This window comes from Ursus arctos, unplaced genomic scaffold, assembly GCF_023065955.2.
Source record: "Ursus arctos isolate Adak ecotype North America unplaced genomic scaffold, UrsArc2.0 scaffold_24, whole genome shotgun sequence".
Classification (NCBI taxonomy): domain Eukaryota; kingdom Metazoa; phylum Chordata; class Mammalia; order Carnivora; family Ursidae; genus Ursus; species Ursus arctos.
In genome coordinates, this window is record NW_026622919.1 from 41,721,528 (window position 1) to 41,739,896 (window position 18,369).

The window sequence follows — 18,369 nt, forward strand, 5'->3', positions numbered from 1 at the left end:
GCCATATATTATGCAACAAGGCAACTATAATTTGGTCGGAGGTCACAGTCCTAAAAGCAGATTTAATTCCTGTATGGTAAACCAGGAAACACTGCTGTTTACTTCTAGCATGTAGGTTAATATTAAACTAGAATAATTATGTATACTAAATATTTTAATAATCTCATTCTGTGGACATTAGTGTTTTTAGATGTTATACCAAAATATTTCTTCACCTGAAATACTTAGAAAATTTTAACATAGAAAAATGTATTCCATACAAATATCGAATCAGATGGACTGTAATAACATATAGCATCAAAGTCTTAGTGGCTTAAAATAGTAACAGTTTCTCATTTATGCTACATGTCCACCTTAGATTAGTGGAGATTTTACTCCATGTTACCCTCACTCACAGTGACTGGTCACTATGGCAGGGAGAATAGAATATAACGAATCATGCATCAGCTCTCAAGACTTAAAGCCTTCCTCTTAGGAGTGACAAAAGTCACAAATTTCATTTGCCAAAGCAGTCACATGCTTTGTCAATGAGCATTCCCAACTCCAAAGGAAGTATAATCTCACCATTATCTGGAATAAGAAGAACCAGAAATATTAGCAAACACAAATGACTATCAATAATACATAAGGATACTGTATTATACAAGATGCTTTTGGTTACAAGCAATCTGACTTAAGAAAAACAAACGTACAGAAGGGGGAATGAAACATGAGAGACTATGGACTCTGAGAAACAAACTGAGGGCCTCAGAGGGGAGGGGGGTGGGGGAATGGGATAGGCTGCTGATGGGTAGTAAGGAGGGCACGTATTGCATGGTGCACTGGGTGTTATACACAACTAATGAATCATTGAGCCTTACATCGGAAACCGGGGATGTACTGTATGGTGACTAACATAATATAATTAAAAAAAAAAAAAGAGAGAGAAAAAAAAAAGAAAAACAAACGTAGTAGGTAGTGGTGCACATAACCGGTAAATCTAAGGGAGGGGAGATGCAGAAATGCAATGACTTAGGTTTCTATCTTCCCCTGTCTCTCTTTGGACTCTGCTTTCTTCTTAATCTTAGGCAGACTGTCTCCACGTGGTAGTAAGATGACCACCAACCACACCAAGCATATATCATCCTCTTAATCAGAGTCCAGAAAAAAGAACTTAATCATTTTTACCACAAGCATCTGTATCTCTCTTTTTTTAAAGATTTTATTTATTTATTTGACAGAGAGAGAGACAGCGAGAGGGCAAACACAAGCAGGGGTAGTGGGAGAGAGAAGCAGGCTTCCCACTGAGCAGGGAGCAGGAAGCCCACCAGACGCAGGGGGAGTGGGAGAGAGAAGCAGGCTTCCCACTGAGCAGGGAGCAGGGAGCCCACCAGACGCAGGGGGAGTGGGAGAGAGAAGCAGGCTTCCCACTAAGCAGGGAACAGAGAGCCCACCAGGCGCCCCTGTATCTATCTCTTAACATGACCCTGATTGGCCCTGCTTGAGTCATATGCTACTCTAAATCCACCATGGAATCTGGGGAAAATGGGTATTGACCAGCCTGACATGGATCTACGGACAGATGGCTGTCCTTGTGGTAGAAAAGCAGGGCCAAGGGTCAGCACCACCAGAATCGTGCAGAGCAGAACAGACAAGCTCCCAAAAGGAAAGCAGACCATACCAAATAAGCAGCAGCTATCTACCCAGAGAACTCGGTTATTTCATTTCCTTCATCATTCTCCTCAACTGTGATGACATATGTGAGATTAGATTCTATAAACATAAACTCATGTGGTCTTGGCTTTCATACTACAAATTATTGCTGATGTTAAGCCAGATCCATTGCAAAAACATACCAGGGAACGTATACAGGTAAATCCTGGGACAAAATTTCTTTAAGTTATTTTGTGTAAGGCTCCTCTGAGTGTATGTAAATCCAAGCAGTTAACAAGGAAATTTCCTCTTATACAACCAATGCAATGGATGATTTCTGAGATACCCAAATGAATAACACGATTACTAAGCTTACAAGTAAGAGAGTGAAAGAAGGGAAGTGACTTCCTAAGGTGACAGATAACATAGTTGTACTAGGATTTGAACCCAGTGTTTCTCTTGGCAGAGGCAGAAGGTGAAATGGTTAGGCATCAGACGGTAAGCTTTATAGGGCAGTGCTTTTTGGTTTGGTTCACAGATATACCTAGGGCATTCAGAACAGTGTGTGGCACATACTAAGTGGTTGATAAAAAAGTGTAAGGATTAATTTCCTTTCTTATTTTAATTAATAGTCAACAGCAATAAAATAAACGGTTTTCTCATTGTTATTCTTCCAAAATTTGGGTAACCGAATTTCTACAGAAATAAAATGCTTGGCTCCCAGGAAGTGCCAGGTAATACACATTGTGACTTGGTACATTCCTCAGTGTAGCTTCTTGAAGCTGAGCAGGACAAACACAAAACAATGAAAAAGAAAAGCAAAACAGAATGAAAGAGAACACTAAAAAAATCAACATGGTTACAGCATCTGTACATGAACATTTTTCTAGATCAACATAAGCCCACACTACTTTAGGTTTTAGTAGTAATGTTATATAATGCAGTTAATAATTTTAAAGAAGGTAGTTACATATAGTAAATCCTCTGTTTATCTTCCTGCAACAGCGGGTAAGGGCCCTGTTTTTGGCCAACCCTTTCTCACTCAACCCTTTCCTCTGCCAGAACAATTTAGCCGACGCTTTTGGGTCTTTCCTTAGAGCACAGAGCAACAGAAAAAACAGCTATGCAGGTGGAGCCATCATGTTGGACAAGGGAAGGAACAAGACACAAAGCTCACTTTCATTTTTAAAATGGAATTATTCACCATCTGTGAACCATCTCACCACAGGAAGTCTCTGACAAATTCAGTAAGTAAACTTGATTGCAGTGAACTCTCATTGACTACATAAGAAATGTTAAATTTTTTCTTTTGTACCACTTGGCAACAAAACTCCCTTCAAAATCTTGCCCTCTTATGTTCTCAAGCTAGAAGACAAATTTAAACACAAAACAAAGACTTTCTGGGCAGGGTCTGAATTCACTGCAAATTTTTAGAATAGATTCCCATCTACCCCAAACTCCCCAGGACTCTTATGAAAGATGACATGCTTTAGCCCCTCTCCCTGGTTCCACAAAATGGATCATAGGCAGAAATGTATAATTTTAGAGAGCAGGCTAAAGATAGCAAAAGTCAGGCAGTGAGAATTTCTATGAGCATGTGATACGGCAAACTTTAAAGTGAAAAGAAAATGCATTTTCTGTGTACTGATTTCTTATAAAATATTAAACTGGAAGATCCCAGTTTCCAGGCCCTAGAATTACATCTCACTGAATGAAGAAATCAATGGCATTTAATTCTTTTGTGGAGCTGGAACAATCTATTTTGGAAAAGCCGTTTTGGGGGAGACATTATTAACATCTCAAATACTGTCAACAATTAACCTTGATCAACCTGAAGCTTTGCTCAGCAGTCTAATTACACATATTAGTTACCTAGCATTGTGGGAAACAAAGAAATACAGATGTTTCCAAGCAACTAACTACATTCTGTCGAGTTGCCTGTGTCAGACCCTATCACTGTTATTTGTGAAAAGCCAGCTTCAAAGAAAAACCATAGCTAGGGTTAAAGCGAACAACCATTCCTCATCCTCCATTTCCATCATCTTCAAATGACATTTGTAAAAGTAAACCATAAGCATTATGTTTCCTTACCGGTTGACTAGGCCAGATTCCTAAAGTCCAATAGTGATAGCTATAGGCAAGTCCATATGTGACTTTTGGATGGAAAATTACTCCATGGACCACCAAAAGTGGGTGGTGCTCAGAGGAACAGATGAACCTTTTGTGAGACTGTTAAATTGTAACAGTGGCTAACAGTTTATAGGTTTATAATATGCCAGGCCTTAATCTAAGTGTTAGCAGACATTATCTCATTTAATCTTCACAATAACCCCACAAGGCAGGCATACTGTTTATTTTCTCCATTTTTCAGATGAGAAAATTGAGACTTACAGAGATGGAAAGTAACTTATCCAGGGTCATACACTCTTCACCACCACACCATACTGACTTTTTGTCAACTTTCCTCTTATTAAGAGCTCCATTCCCCAACAAATGAGTTAATGAAATCAAATCACAGAAAAACAAAAAGCCATAGACAGCCGGGGCTTTGTTTTTCTGTACATTCTCTAGATTACAGCCAGGCAGATCTTTTAAAAATGTTAACTGGTTCACTCCCCAGCTGAACTCTTCAATGGCTTCTTACTGTCTAGGGAATAAGACTGAGATCCTTAATTTAGCTTACAAGAGTCTTTACTGACTGGCCTTTGCTGACCTCACTAGCATCATCTTGCATTATTTCCTCCCTTATTTTCTATGTTCCAACTTTACTGGCCTTTTTTTGGTTCCTTGAATATGCCATAGGTTTCCTGACATGTAAATATTTCCTTCCCCACCCTCTCCACCCAACTCTCTAGTTGGCTTTGACTCATCTTTCAGGCACAACTCAAAACACTGGTTCTCCAAGGAAACCCTCTTTTGACCACTAACCCTTAAGGAGGTCAGGTTCCCGCCTGTTAGATTCTCATAGTATGGTGTACTTTCCTCTTTTCAGAATCCATCACAATTATAATTTAAAAATTCAGTGCATAATTAGCTGTTTAATGCCACTTTTTCTACTAGAATTTAAGTTTCAAAGGAAGGAACCATATTTGTCTAATGCATCACTATAGCCCTGCAACCAGCACAGTGTCTAGCACACAGGAGGTACTCTATACATATTTGTTGGCTGAAAGAATAATGAGTGAAAGGTAACCATAGACACAAGAAATGGAAACTAAAGTCATGCCCTTAAGGCACAGGGGTCAGGCAAGGAAGTGTGACTATAGTCAGTGAAGGAAGTACCAAGGCCAGTTCTGCTCCACTTTTGGTACTGTGCCTAGTGCTGCTTCACATTAAGCCAATAGTTCAAGGTCCAGCCATACAACCAGACCAGAGGAAATGGAGAAGGAAATGAATGAAGAAGGAAATGAAACAGTAGTGTTTTAAAATATAACTTAATGAGAGATGGAGCTGATCATGAGACCTGGACCTAACTTACATGGTAGAATTTAAATTATTATGACACAGCAACATCATATTTGATTATGTTCCAGTGGCTTTTAATTGGTATTTACTTGTTATATGTAGCTCATAACAGGAAAGGCCATAAATTCTGAGTGCCAGAAGTGCTTAATATAGTCCTGGATGCTCTGTTGCTCACTTTTAAGACATCTAAAAATGGCCCTGGTGAAGGTCTGTTAGTGTTAAAGAAGCTCTTTGAGAAGGGAAAACAACAACAATAACAACAAAAAATGTTATATACCAAACATTGAAAAGACACCCCTGCCCCTCATGAAGATCACTGAGCACTTCCACAGATAAAACCTGTACGCTAATTAGTTCCAAGGCTCTTCACAGTAGCCTGGAGAGATTCGGGATTAAATGGATGAAAAGTAGAGAGGTGATTATGGTTAAGAGTCTTTTTATCCCATATATTAATTTAGGGCAAATACAGTATTTCCTATCCTCTCATCTTTAAGACTACAAGTAAGAGACTCTAGAGACCCTGGCTTACTGGATTACTTGATTTTTAAAAATCTAAAGTAAATTAAAAAAACCCACTGTCTTTAAAATATGACTAAGACAACTGTGATATTCCAAAAGCCCTTCATATCCTCACCATTTGAATTAAACTCTTTATATTTAAGGCCTCTTCTGTGTGATTTAATTCTTCTTTTTGTTATTTATTTATATATTTTTACGTAGTTATAATCAGAGTATACATGTAAATTTTGTTCATTTTTATTTTATTTTAAAAGATTGTTTTATTTTTAAGTAATCTCTACACCCAACATGGGGTTTGAACTTACAACCCTGAGATCAAGAGTCGCATAAATCCACCGACTGAGCCAGCCAGGCACCCCAAATTTTGTTCATTTTTAAACTTGTCATATCAAGCAAGGAAAGGATTATTCTCTTCTTGTGCCACACTGTACCTAGCACACATATCTACTCCATTATTGCACTCACACTATATTTTAATAATCTTATTTAGATATGTCTTTTTCTAGGCTGTGGGCATTTAAGGAAAGGAATTGTCTTCTTTCTTTTATAATAATATTTGTGGAATGAATGAATGGTGACTACGAAATTCCGTTCTACCTCTCTTTTTAATTATTTTAGTATTTTAAATTTATTTTTATTTTTTTATTTTTAAAAGATTTTATTTATTATTTGAGCGAGGGAGAGAATGAGAGAGAGAGACAGAGAGATGAGAAGGGGGAGGGTCAGAAGGAGAAGCAGACTCCCTGCTGAGCAGGAAGCCCAATTCTGGACTTGATCTTGCGACTCCAGGATCATGACCTGAGCCAAAGGCAGTCGCTTAACCAACTGAGCCACCTAGGTGCCCTATTTTAGTATTCTTTAAAAGGAGGTAACAAATGCACATGGTACACAATTTGAAAAAGGACAATACGACAAACATTAAATAAGTCTCCATCTCACATCTGTTCTCTGAGCCAACAAGTTCTTCTCCCTAAAGACCACTGCTCTTTTTAATTTTTATATTTATTACCAGATACAATCTAGGCATATTTAGAGATCTAAATATATTCTTTTTCCTCTATTTTTTTTTCATACAAATGACACACCCATACTGCTTTGCATCTTGGGTTTTTTTTTTTTTTTTTTTTTTTTTTTTTTTTTTTTGAGAGAGAGAAAGAAAGAGGGAAGGGGCAAAGAGAGGGAGAGAGAGAGCGAGGCAATCCTTAAGCAGACTCCCTGCTGAGCGTGGAGCCCAACTCAGAGCTCGATCCCAGGACCCTGAGATCATGACCTGAGCAGAAATCAAGAGTCAGCTGCTTAACCAATTGAGCCACCCAGGCACCCTGTTGGTATTTTAACAATAGGAGATAATTCCGTATTAACTCATGGAAATATCTTGATGGACATCTAGGATATTTTTAATTTTTTACTATTACAAGTGATTTTGTGATGAATATCCTTGAATATATGAAATTTCACATATATAGGAAAATTTCTGGAGGATAAATTCCTAATGAAATTTCTAGAACAAATGCTATGGACATACAGAATTTTGACAGATATTTCCAAAATGTCCTCCATGGAGGTCATTTTAATTTACAGTCCACCAACAAAATATAGCATTGTTGCTTCCCCTCTGTCCCTACCAATACAATATTACATTATTTTGATCTTTGCCAATCTGATGGGTAAATAATGGTATTGGTTATGAGGACTACTGAATGCTTTTTCGTATGGTGAAGAGCCACTTGCATAGCTGTGAAAGTCTGTTAATTTCTTTTGCACATTGTTATGCTTCTGATCTTTAAAAAAATTGTAGAACACATTATGTATTATAGAAATTAACTATCATACGTGTTAAAGATCTTTTTCCAATGTGTTGTCTTGTGACTTTGTTTATAGGATCTTTTAATGTAGAATTTTTGGCTTTATCTATTTGAATTTATCAATGTTTTCTTTTATGGTCTCTGGGTTTTGTGTCTAATTGCTTCAGAGTTAATATTACCATAGTTTACTTAACCATTCCCTTTCTCCTATTATTAAATATATTTGCTAAAATTTTAGTACCATATTTTTCTTTTTACTTATTTTATTTTTTTAAAGCTTTTATTTATTTAAGATAGAGAAACAGAGAGAGCAGGAGCCGGGGAACAGAGGGAGAGGGAGAAGCAGGCTCCCCACTAAGCAGGGAACCTGATGCGGGGCTCGATACCAGGGCCCTGAGATCATGACCGGAGCCGAAGGCAGATGCTCAACTGACTGAGCCTCCCAGGTGCCCCAATATACTTTCCTTTTTAAATAATTTCTTTAGAAGAAGTTTTCAAGAATTAGATTTCTATGTCAAAGAGTTCGGACACTATTATAACTTTTGACCGAACTGTCAGATCACCAGTATTTATATATAATCACCACCAATATAAACACCAAGTTAAGATGTATACATGAAGATCATGCACAGATGTTTTCCAAACATAAATTTATACTATCACTATTCATATCTACAGTTAGGCTCATGATCCAGGGTTTAAAAACTTACATCGCACTTCTACAGAATCTGACCAGTCTAAGAATTGCTGTTATTTCCTGGGAGGAAAAAGAGTAAGTGGACAAATTCTTCTGGAGCAAAGGGGGAATTCAGAGGATTCTGCTGGAAAATCCTGAGAAAGTAACTTGGCAAATTAAGCATTGTAGTAGAGTCAAAAGAAGACAGCAGCATTTAAATTCAAGGCTGTATTTCACCGTTCAGTTCGTTCTTTCCCTTCCCAAGACCAGAGTCCCTTCCTTCTAACATTCTTTCCAAGTATCTTGAGGTTCTAGCCACCACGTAACATTTCTCAGTCAGCTTTTTCCTTTAGATGTCTTCTGCCTGGCTCCTAGATCAGCCCTTCAAGTTCTTTAAGTTCACGTAAGGCCAGGAAATAAGATGTTGATTCAAAGTGGAAAATCCAGTTCCAGCCCATGCATGCCAAGAGAGCACTTCCTCATACAAATGTACCTAATACAGTTATAGCAGAGATTTTCAGATTCTTTGGGGCTATGCCTCTCTCTCATTTGCTGAAATTCATATATTGCTTGTAATACTTTTTGCTACCCCTTTCTCCTTGCTGCCTCCTAGGGCTCTCTTTAAAGAAGCATTTTAGGAGAAAAGAATTATTATTATAATTTCATAATCATAAGTTTTATGACGCTCCTGGAAATTTGGTACAGTGAGTGTCACCATAGGAATGCTTGTCAGACCAGACAGGAGAGTCACAAGCCTAGGGTAGATTCCAAGCACATGTCTGACAGGCAGTATAGTTTGGTGAGCAGAGCCTTGGAAACCAGAGTTGAACTTCACCACTTACCAGATGTGTGACACTAAACAAATCCCTGAATTATTCTGAACTAAAATATCACCATGTTAGAGAGGTCCTTCCTGACCATCCTTTATCTACATGGCTATTCTGCCTTGTTATTATTATTATTTCCCCATTTATAGTTTTCATTGCACTAATACATTTTATAATTGAATACTTATTTGTTTTTTATTACGTGTGTTCCCCTGTAAGTTCCATTAGGGATGGGGTTTGGTTTGCTCACCACTGGATACTCACTGTCTAGTATGGTACCTGCCACAGAGTAGACTCAAATAACTGTAGAATAAATGAGCTCAGTTTAATTATCCCTAAAACATTATTCACATCAGAGATGTAATATGAGATAATACATGTAAAAACATTTACTACAGAACCAGGAACACAGTTAGTGTTCACCAAATGTTAGCCATTATTTTAGTTATAGTTCTCAGCAAGTCATGGCCTTTGTAGCTCAATTTTCCTAACTTCAAAATGAAACGAAAAGTTACTAACCCTTCTCTACTGCCAAAGTACACTGTAAAATTACAAAAAAAAAAAAAAACACCAAGAGGCATTAGGAGGAACTCAGAAGATAGGCTCCATTAAGATTAAGAATTTGTTAAATTTACAACTCTCCCATGACATTTGTCTTAATCAGGGCCACCTCTGCTCTCCCCAGGATTAGCAGTTCTTGCCTAATAGTATGAAACTGCAAATTCACTAGGACTTCACCCTAACCACTGAGTAAGTAAGGGTTTGAGAGGACTGTGCTTGAATACAACAATGACACTCCAGAAATTCAGAGAAAGAACGGAGAATTAATGTGGCTATAAAATATTCCACTGATATATCCAATTTCTGATGATATGTACTATCTTACTTCTTGAAACATGAACTTGATTGTTATTAAGCTATCTCCTCCTCTTTCCCTAAACTTCTGTCAACAGTGTGTCTATCCCAGTTCAGTCTTCAGATGTCCCCAGATCTGTAATCTTATAATTCCTCCCTAGAGAATTTCTAAGAACCACGATTCTCAACTTTGGCTGCATGAAGTACCACCTATGGACGTTGGTAAAGAGTAAAGATGTCCAAGACCCACTGAATGAGAAAGTTGCTAAGGTGAGATTTGAGTCTATGTTTAAAAAGCTCCACAGATTATTCTGGTGCAAACACAGAGCTGAGAACCACTATTCCATTTGCCCCTGACCTCCTAGCACCAGAATAACAATATTCCATTCAAGGGCAAAGGCAATCCAGCATAAGGATAAAAGCTCAAACAGAGTGTCAGGCAGACTCGGCTGTCATTACCAGCGTGGTCACATACCTTAGGCAAGCCTCTGTTTCCTCAGCTTTAAACGGAAAATACTAAAAGTACTTAACCTCAAAGACTTGGATTCAACACTAACTTGAATGAAAATCACCTAGAATATCTGGCAAATAATAAGCGCTAAAAAATTGTCTTGCTCACCTTTCAAAGGGTAAATTATCTCCAAACTACAATCTTAAAAAAGTCTGTATAATTTTATTAATGAAAAAACCTACAAGTCATGCCATCTTCTGATTTTCTTGCTTTCCTAAACCAAAACAAGGGATAAGTACACCTGAACAGGCCCTGCCTCAGATGATGAAAGCAGGATAATTCAGCTAGTCGGAGCTTTTATTTGGTTGATCTTATAAATTAGGCCAACCTCTTGGTGTCTGCTTGCAATTGTTTCACTGCTACATTCTGTACCCTTGTGCCAAATATCTCCAAAATATGTCTCTGGTCAAAAGAAGGACCAGAAGCTGAACCAATATAAATCCAGTGCAGGGGAAAGCATGGTGTATCTGAAGCATCATTTTTATTTTATTTTTTTTTTTTAAAGATTTTATTTATTTATGTGACAGAGAGACAGCCAGCGAGAGAGGGAACACAGCAGGGGAGTGGGAGAGGAAGAAGCAGGCTCCCAGCGGAGGAGCCCGATGTGGGACTCGATCCCGCAACGCCGGGATCACGCCCTGGGCCAAAGGCAGGCGCTTAATGACTGCACTACCCAGGCGCCCCTGAAGCATCATTTTTAGATTCCATTACCTGAGGCGTTAAATATGTGCAACTTGCAAATGACTATGGTAGGCACTGTGGAGAATACAAGGATGTATAAGAGAACATTTCTGGCCCTTCAATGATCATTTTACAAATTTAAATAATACATTTTATTTATATTTTAAAGATTTATTTATGAGAGAGAGAGCGTGTGCAGCGGGGAGGGGCAGAGAGAGTCTTAAGTAGATTTCGCACTGAGCATGGAGCCCAATGCAGGGTTCAATCTCACAACACTGCGATGACCTGAGCTGAAACCAAGAGTCAGAGGCTTAACCAAGTGTGCCACCAGGCACCCCTAAATAATATATTTTAGAAGTGGCCACAACTTACTCATGCCACAAGGCAAATAAAGGATGGTGAAGAAAAGGAAAGATGGTCAAGATGTCTATTTTTTCCTCCTCCTCTCCTACAGAGCTGGACCATAAACTTACATTGTACCCATAGACAATAGTGGCACTGTCCTGACGCTATGGAAGAGATGGTGACACCAGGGAATCCTACATCTGCCCCTGCTCCCTACGTAGCATAGAAAATGTGCCAGGCCCTCTAAATACCTTACATAAATCACCTCATTTAATTCTAACAACTCTCTGAGACAGCTATTATTATTATCCCCATTTTATAGATGGGGAAGTGAGGCTTAGAGAAGTAAAGTCACAAAGCCTGGAAGTGGTGGAGCTGGGACTCTGACCCCGGTTGTCTGAACCTTGCACCTGAGCTCTTTATTACATGATGCTGAGCCCTGATTCTGGGGGTCAAAGAGGTCATCTAAAGAGCATAGCCTCACGCTCACATCAAAATCATATGGTCAAGAATTCACGATAGTGGTTACCTTGGGGGTTGAGAGTGATGATGGCTGGGAAGGTGAATAGTGACTAAAAGGGAGAAAAGGGGTGTTAGCAGAAGGGGGAATTGGTGGAGGGGAGTGGTAATATTCCATTTCTTGATCTAGGTATAGGTTACACAGTTTCTTGATGTGTGTGAAAATTCATCAAGATATACATAAAAGTGCAAGATAAGTGCACTTCTCTGTATATATATTTTATTTCAATAAATGTATAATATACAACGTCTAAAAGTGGTCTTTAATACTTTGTCTTTATGCTAGCTCCTAGTGGTACTGACACAGGAAGAATAAGTCTTTATAACTTCATGGAAAACCTGGCCCTTAATTGACACAGGTTCACTGAGGATTTGGATCTTGCTCTTCTTTTAACAGAAGCCTAGCCAAGGAATTTCACTGAATAAAAGTTAAATGCATTGTAACTGAGTTGCAAAGTCAATTCTTAGGATTCTAGCCAGTGTCTTATTTTGTCCATTCTTCAAGGAAACAAATGGTACAGACGTTGCAGATTGGAGCTCTGATTCAGGAGGTGTAAAAATTAGCATAGCTAGAGTTAAAACAGTGGTTCTTAATCCCTCATTCACATTAGAATAATCCTGGGACCACTAAAAAAAAAATACCTATACCTGGGTCCCACTCACTGAGAACCTGATTTAACTGGACTGGGTGATACTCTTATTAAATTATTTTAATAGGTCACCAGGTGATTTTAATGTGCAAATGCAATGAGAACTACTGAGTTAAATGATAAGGGTAATTCTTAAAATAGCCTCTGTATACCCAAGATTACTACAAATCTCATTTTCCCTCAGATAAGTCACTCAAGATGGTAAGATTTTTAAAAAGAAAAGTTGAAAATTATTTCTCATTTGTTATTCTAAGATAAAATAGTTGAGCTATGCTTTCTGATTGTATCTTATTCTGGAACAAAGAAAAATACGTTTGACATCACAGGAGGTAGATCCTCTGTGTCATTTCTTCAGTAATGGTGACCACAATTACAGAAGTCATTCCACATCACTCATTTACTCATAGCAGTGATAATCTTTTGTTAATTCTTGTTCGAATTCCTTCTGCTTATGGTGTGCTCTTCTTTTCCAGAGAAAGCAGTGATTTTTTTTTTTTTTAATGATTAGTTAAGCTATTCACGTGTGGTGGTCGTGGGACATCTGTTTAAATGTGTACATTATTTTAATGTAATTGTTTTGTGGGTGGGTCATCTTTGGAAAATATTTCATTGTATTTTATACTCTATACTTGCAACCTGTTTCATGATAAGTTGATACGTTGTCCTTTGTAATTTCTACATTCTGTGTTTGTACTTTTTTCATTCATTTTAAACCTAGTTCACGTAAAATAGAAATATTTTATACTCCAATGCAATGTTTACCTTCTTTTGGTCAGCTCTGAAATATCTATAATCTACACATTTTTATCTACTCTGTTTTAAATTTTACTTGCAGTTTCATTTGCAAAAACAAAACAAAACAAAACAAAACAGTTTATTCATTTAGATCAGACTTCCTCCAAAGGGAAAAATAGGAATACCGTTCATGGTGAAACTATGTTTTTTGCCACCGGCAACACTTATCCTGTTCTCTGACCAGGTGCCCTAGCCAGTAATTGGTCTACTATGCAGCGGAGGCGATGCAGAAACAATTCAAATAATCCTAAACTCTGGTGGGACAGCTGTTTGCTGTTGGCTAACTGGTCATTTGGAACTCATAATAAAACTCACATCTCCTTAGCAACAAATTTTCATTTTTTTCCTTTTTATATTTGTGTATGTTGTCCAGTGAAATGATATCTCTGCAAATGAGCCTGTAAAAAGGAAAAAATACAGTACTAAGAGCTGGATGAAAGAAGGTAAATACAGATCCTCAGAAACGACCAGATGCACATACTGTCCGCCTACACACCTTCACCACCTTCCAGCCAACTACTTAGGTTATCGCCATATCTGTAGGTTTACCCACAACACACAGTTGTGTGTGTCTGCTCACAATCTCTAGTCTTACAGAAGTAGATTTAACGACAATAGCAGTTTCCCCCCATTTAAATATAGTTTTACTTTCTGAGCTAATAAATCATTCATTGTTTTGATCATCCCATATACCACATTCCAAGACTTAAAATGTACAAGAAAAACAGGATGCTTCAGAAGAATTCTAAAGATTAAAGTCCCTTCTATTTTCAATCCATAGTCTGGCTACTCAATAGCAGGCTTTGAATTAGGGCTTATCATAACACTAAAAACTTCTTATAATTCTTAAATCCTTTATCTTAAACTTAGTGAGGTTAAAACATTCTCTCTCTCCAAAGCCATTCTCCCACTCCACAAAATGACTACACATGAAAACTTCCACGGAAGTTGCCATCTAGAAGGATACTACTATGTTCTGAGACACCTGTCCTGCCCTAGAAAAGAATACAAATATACAGTTTAAAAATGCAAAGAGCACTGGGTTAGTTATACACAACTAATGAATCACTGAACACTACATCAAAAACCAATGCTATACTATATGTTGGCTAATTGAATTTAATTAAAAAACAAAATGAAAATGTAAAGCATGTTAAACCAAATAATTCTTACATTTTAGATTTTCCTTTCTGTCTGCCTTCTCCATATTTGATTCTTTCTTTAATAACAAAAGGCTAACACTACTTCCTCTCACTGGGCTAATCAAACAAAATGCTGTTTTGATTGCATGGAAGGAAAACGCATTCCCTACAAGGATTTAATATCCAAGCAAAGGAATGAAATAGACCACAAAAGTACTATGACCACCTACACGTGTCCCTCCTGTTTGGTAGGGTGGGACTGGGTCAGACAAGCAGGGAAAGGAGAGAAAGAAATTGCTGTATTTTGAAGAAATAAACTAATGTAACAAGCATTTTCCTGACCGTCCAGGCTGGGGAAGATAGAACCCTGCAATAGTAATGAAACTACTTGTCGCTTTCTTTCTTTTCTTTCTCCCTTCCTCCCTTCCTTCCTTTTAAAGATATATTTATTTATTTGACAGAGAGAGAGAGAGAGAGCAAGAGAGGGAACACAAGCAAGGGAAGTGTGAGAGGGAAAAGCAGGCTTTCCGCCGAGCAGGGAGCCCGATGTGGGGCTCCATCCCAGGACCCTGGGATCATACCTGAGCCGAAGGCAGACGCTTAACGGCTGAGCCATCCAGGCGCCCCTGAAACTACTTGTTTCTAGTTGAACCCCCATAAACATGATAATTGGCATTCCACTCACACAGGGCTTTTTCTCCTTTTAGGCAGGACCGCAGCAGGTATGGGCATGGGGAGTGGAGAGGACTCTCAGGAGTCTCAGTGGCTACTGCAGCCACCAGTACCCCAACCTGCTTTAGTCACTGCCTACATTCTTTCTTATCTGAAGCCGAAGTGAAACTCCTGCAGCGAGGGCCAGTATCTTCTTCCTCTGTGACCTTTGCCAGTCACATTATCAACCCTGCTCCGGGGCAGACAGTCCCTTTTCCCATTATGGAGGCGTCCAACAACCCTGTGCATAGCAAAAGGAACGAAAAGCTGCTTCCACCCTTTATCTGGTTCTGCAGAAGCTGACTAGGACCAGAGAAGAGGCAGAGCCTTTCTATACTCCTCCCCTCTCTTCCAAGGAAGCCCAAGGAGATCTAAGGCAGTCAGCCCTCTTCCAGAGAGAGAGCTACCCCTTCTTTGCCTCTAGCCAAGTTTCTTTCTACTCATCCACATATTTATTTTCTTCTCCCCATGTACTGCATATGAATGATTTTCTCCTCTCCTTTTCATGGCTTTCCATGAATATCCATAAAACTAACTTGTTGAAGCATAGAGTATACAATTCTCCTAATGGTAGAATTAAAAATAAACCCTCAGCTTTATTGAGGAATTGTCAAATGAAATTGTAAGATTTTAAAGTGTACATCATGGTGATTCGACATACATATACATTATGAAAACATTCCCCCCCATCTGGTTAGTTTATATAGTCACCACTTCACGTATTTATCCTCTTTGTGTGTGAGAACATTTAAGTTCTGCTTTTTTAGCAATATCAATTATAAAATGCAATGTTGGGGCGCCTGGGTAGCGCAGTCGTTAAAGCGTCTGCCTTCCGCTCAGGGCGTGATCCCGGCGTTCCGGGATCGAGTCCCACATCGGGCTCCTCTGCTGGGAGCCTGCTTCTTCCTCTCTCACTCGCCTGCTCTGTTCCCTCTCTCGCTGGCTGTCTCTCTGTCACATAAATAAATAAAATCTTTAAAAAAAAAAAAATAAAATGCAATGTTATCAACTATAGTCACCATGTTTTATGTTAGATCTTCAGACCTCATTCATCCTATAGCTGAAAAGTTTGCTGTTAGGATAGATTCTATACGTTATACCTAACCTCCATAGCCCTGGGCCCAGTAATTAGTACATGATAGTCAATCAATGCTTGCAGAATGAATGAATGAATACATGTGTAAGTGAATTAATGAATACAGCCAACCAAAGTTCATAATTCTGCTATCCTGAGATTGAAGAGAAAGTTCTTCAGCGATTGACTTTATCTCCTGCTCTTCTTTATAACAGTTAACTTCTTCAGTTATCAAGATCCAATGCCATTTCCTTTGAAGAAATTCAAACTGGGGATTTTAATCAGTTTACTCTCCAAACAATTTTGTTTTCAAGTTTAAGCCTTCACACTGGGAAGGAGCTCTTTAATCTTCTTTAACATGAGGGTGGGGATGGGGAGCTGAGGAAAGGGGGGGGGGGAAGTATGGGAAGTACTCCCTAAGCAAAAAAAAAAAAAAACAGGAGAATCCAATACTTTTTAAAAGCCAGCCAGTACGTTTAACCACTTTTGCCTTATGAAGAGGAAAAGACAACAAACCTGACCTAAATGAATGAAAGCTCTGGCAATAAAATAAAGCAATCCAGAATAATCTGCAAATACATATACTCAACTAATTGTTTCTCAGAGAACCATTAAAACTAGAGTCATCTCTTTTCCCCACATGTGTACAACTTCATAAAAATACCCTTCATATAGATTGCCATGCACTGGTCTCTTGAAGGCAAAATGAGCCAAAAAATAAGCCGGTCCGATCCAGAGGATGCCAATGCAGACTGAGCAAAATCACCCTGAGGAAACTACATGAAGAGCCTTGGTATACATTCCATCAAGGATGATGAGGCCTGTTGACAGTGAGATCATTGATGGGAGGCAGCTGAGATCTCACGTCAGCACTGCTCCTGCTTATCACACAACACTGGGCAAAGAATATAACCTTTCCAACCTCAGTCTGTCATCTGCAAAATGTTGATAATAAATAAGTGTTCTTGTGAATTCCTCAGTTAATGTTTTCAACCACTAGGGAATGAGCATGTCAAAATAACTTCCTGCCATTCCACATTCATCATCAAATGCTGAATGAAGTGCAACCAGGTAAGTCAGTGTAATAGTTGAATGAGGTCCTGAAATAGTGATCACTTTCTTTGTGCAATGATGGAGAAGTAAAGAAGACAGTTTACAAACTGGCAGTACTATGGTGATATACTTAGGAGGCACAGCTCACTTTGAGAGACAGAGTTTCCATTGGTGAAACTTCAACAATATTTATAGACTGCCTACTATGTACAATAAACATTCCGAAATGGACAGAATCCAGATTTTATCATCATGGTTTGTAGAACTTAGTTTTAGCCATGGCTAGCAAAGGCAGTTATCCTGTTGGAAGAGATATTTAAAAATTTTTAAAGTCAATTTAAGGGTATCTGGGTGGCTCAGTCAGTTGAACATCTGCCTTCGTCTCAGGTTATGAGCTGGGATAGAGCCCCACATCAGGCTCCCTGCTCAGTGGGGAGCCTGCTTCTCCCTCTTCCTCTCCCTCGGCCCACCCTCCTCATGCTCTCACGCTCTCCCTTTCGTATAAGTAAATAAAATCATTTAAAAAAAAAAAAAAGTCAGTTTAAGTCCTTTTCTAACTTTAGCCTGATTGCATTGGTAATTTGCAATAATTAAGCAATTATGTTGGGGATCAGGTGAGATAAACAAATTTATAACATCTCATGAAATGTAGTTAGACAGTTCCACATTTGAAATGACCCAGTAATTATAACATTATTTAGCTTAACATTATCAACAGCCAGGATGTGTTAGTTCTGTGTACATGGGGGAGTAAATATCTAGTGACAGCACCAATACCAAGCAGTTGCCATGGGGAAAAGGAAACTACTGACAATTTAAAAAATGTAAAAACCCACAAAACAATCATTCTTTATTGAGGGAGAACTCACTCTAAAGTTCCAGGATACAACATTTCTCTACTTTGTAGATAGATATGCCTTGAGTGGAGATTATTATGCATACATATATACCATTATATAGACACATGTTCCAAGTCACTTATTTGCTTTCAGAGACTATTTGGCTGTGTGACGCCAAATAGATGAAATAATAGGCACTATCTCAGTTGCATTTAAGAGCCAAATTCACCCCAAAAGCTTTCACTTGAAATATCAAAGGCTGTATAAAA

The 18,369-nt window shown here is 38.5% G+C and overlaps 1 protein-coding gene across 3 annotated transcripts in view; it reads right to left on the reverse strand.

Moving 5' to 3' along the window:
* The window catches only part of SSH2 (slingshot protein phosphatase 2), a 241,197-nt gene that overhangs the window by 167,973 nt on the left and 54,855 nt on the right, over nt 1-18,369 (reverse strand). The gene's annotated exons all lie outside the window — the stretch shown is intronic.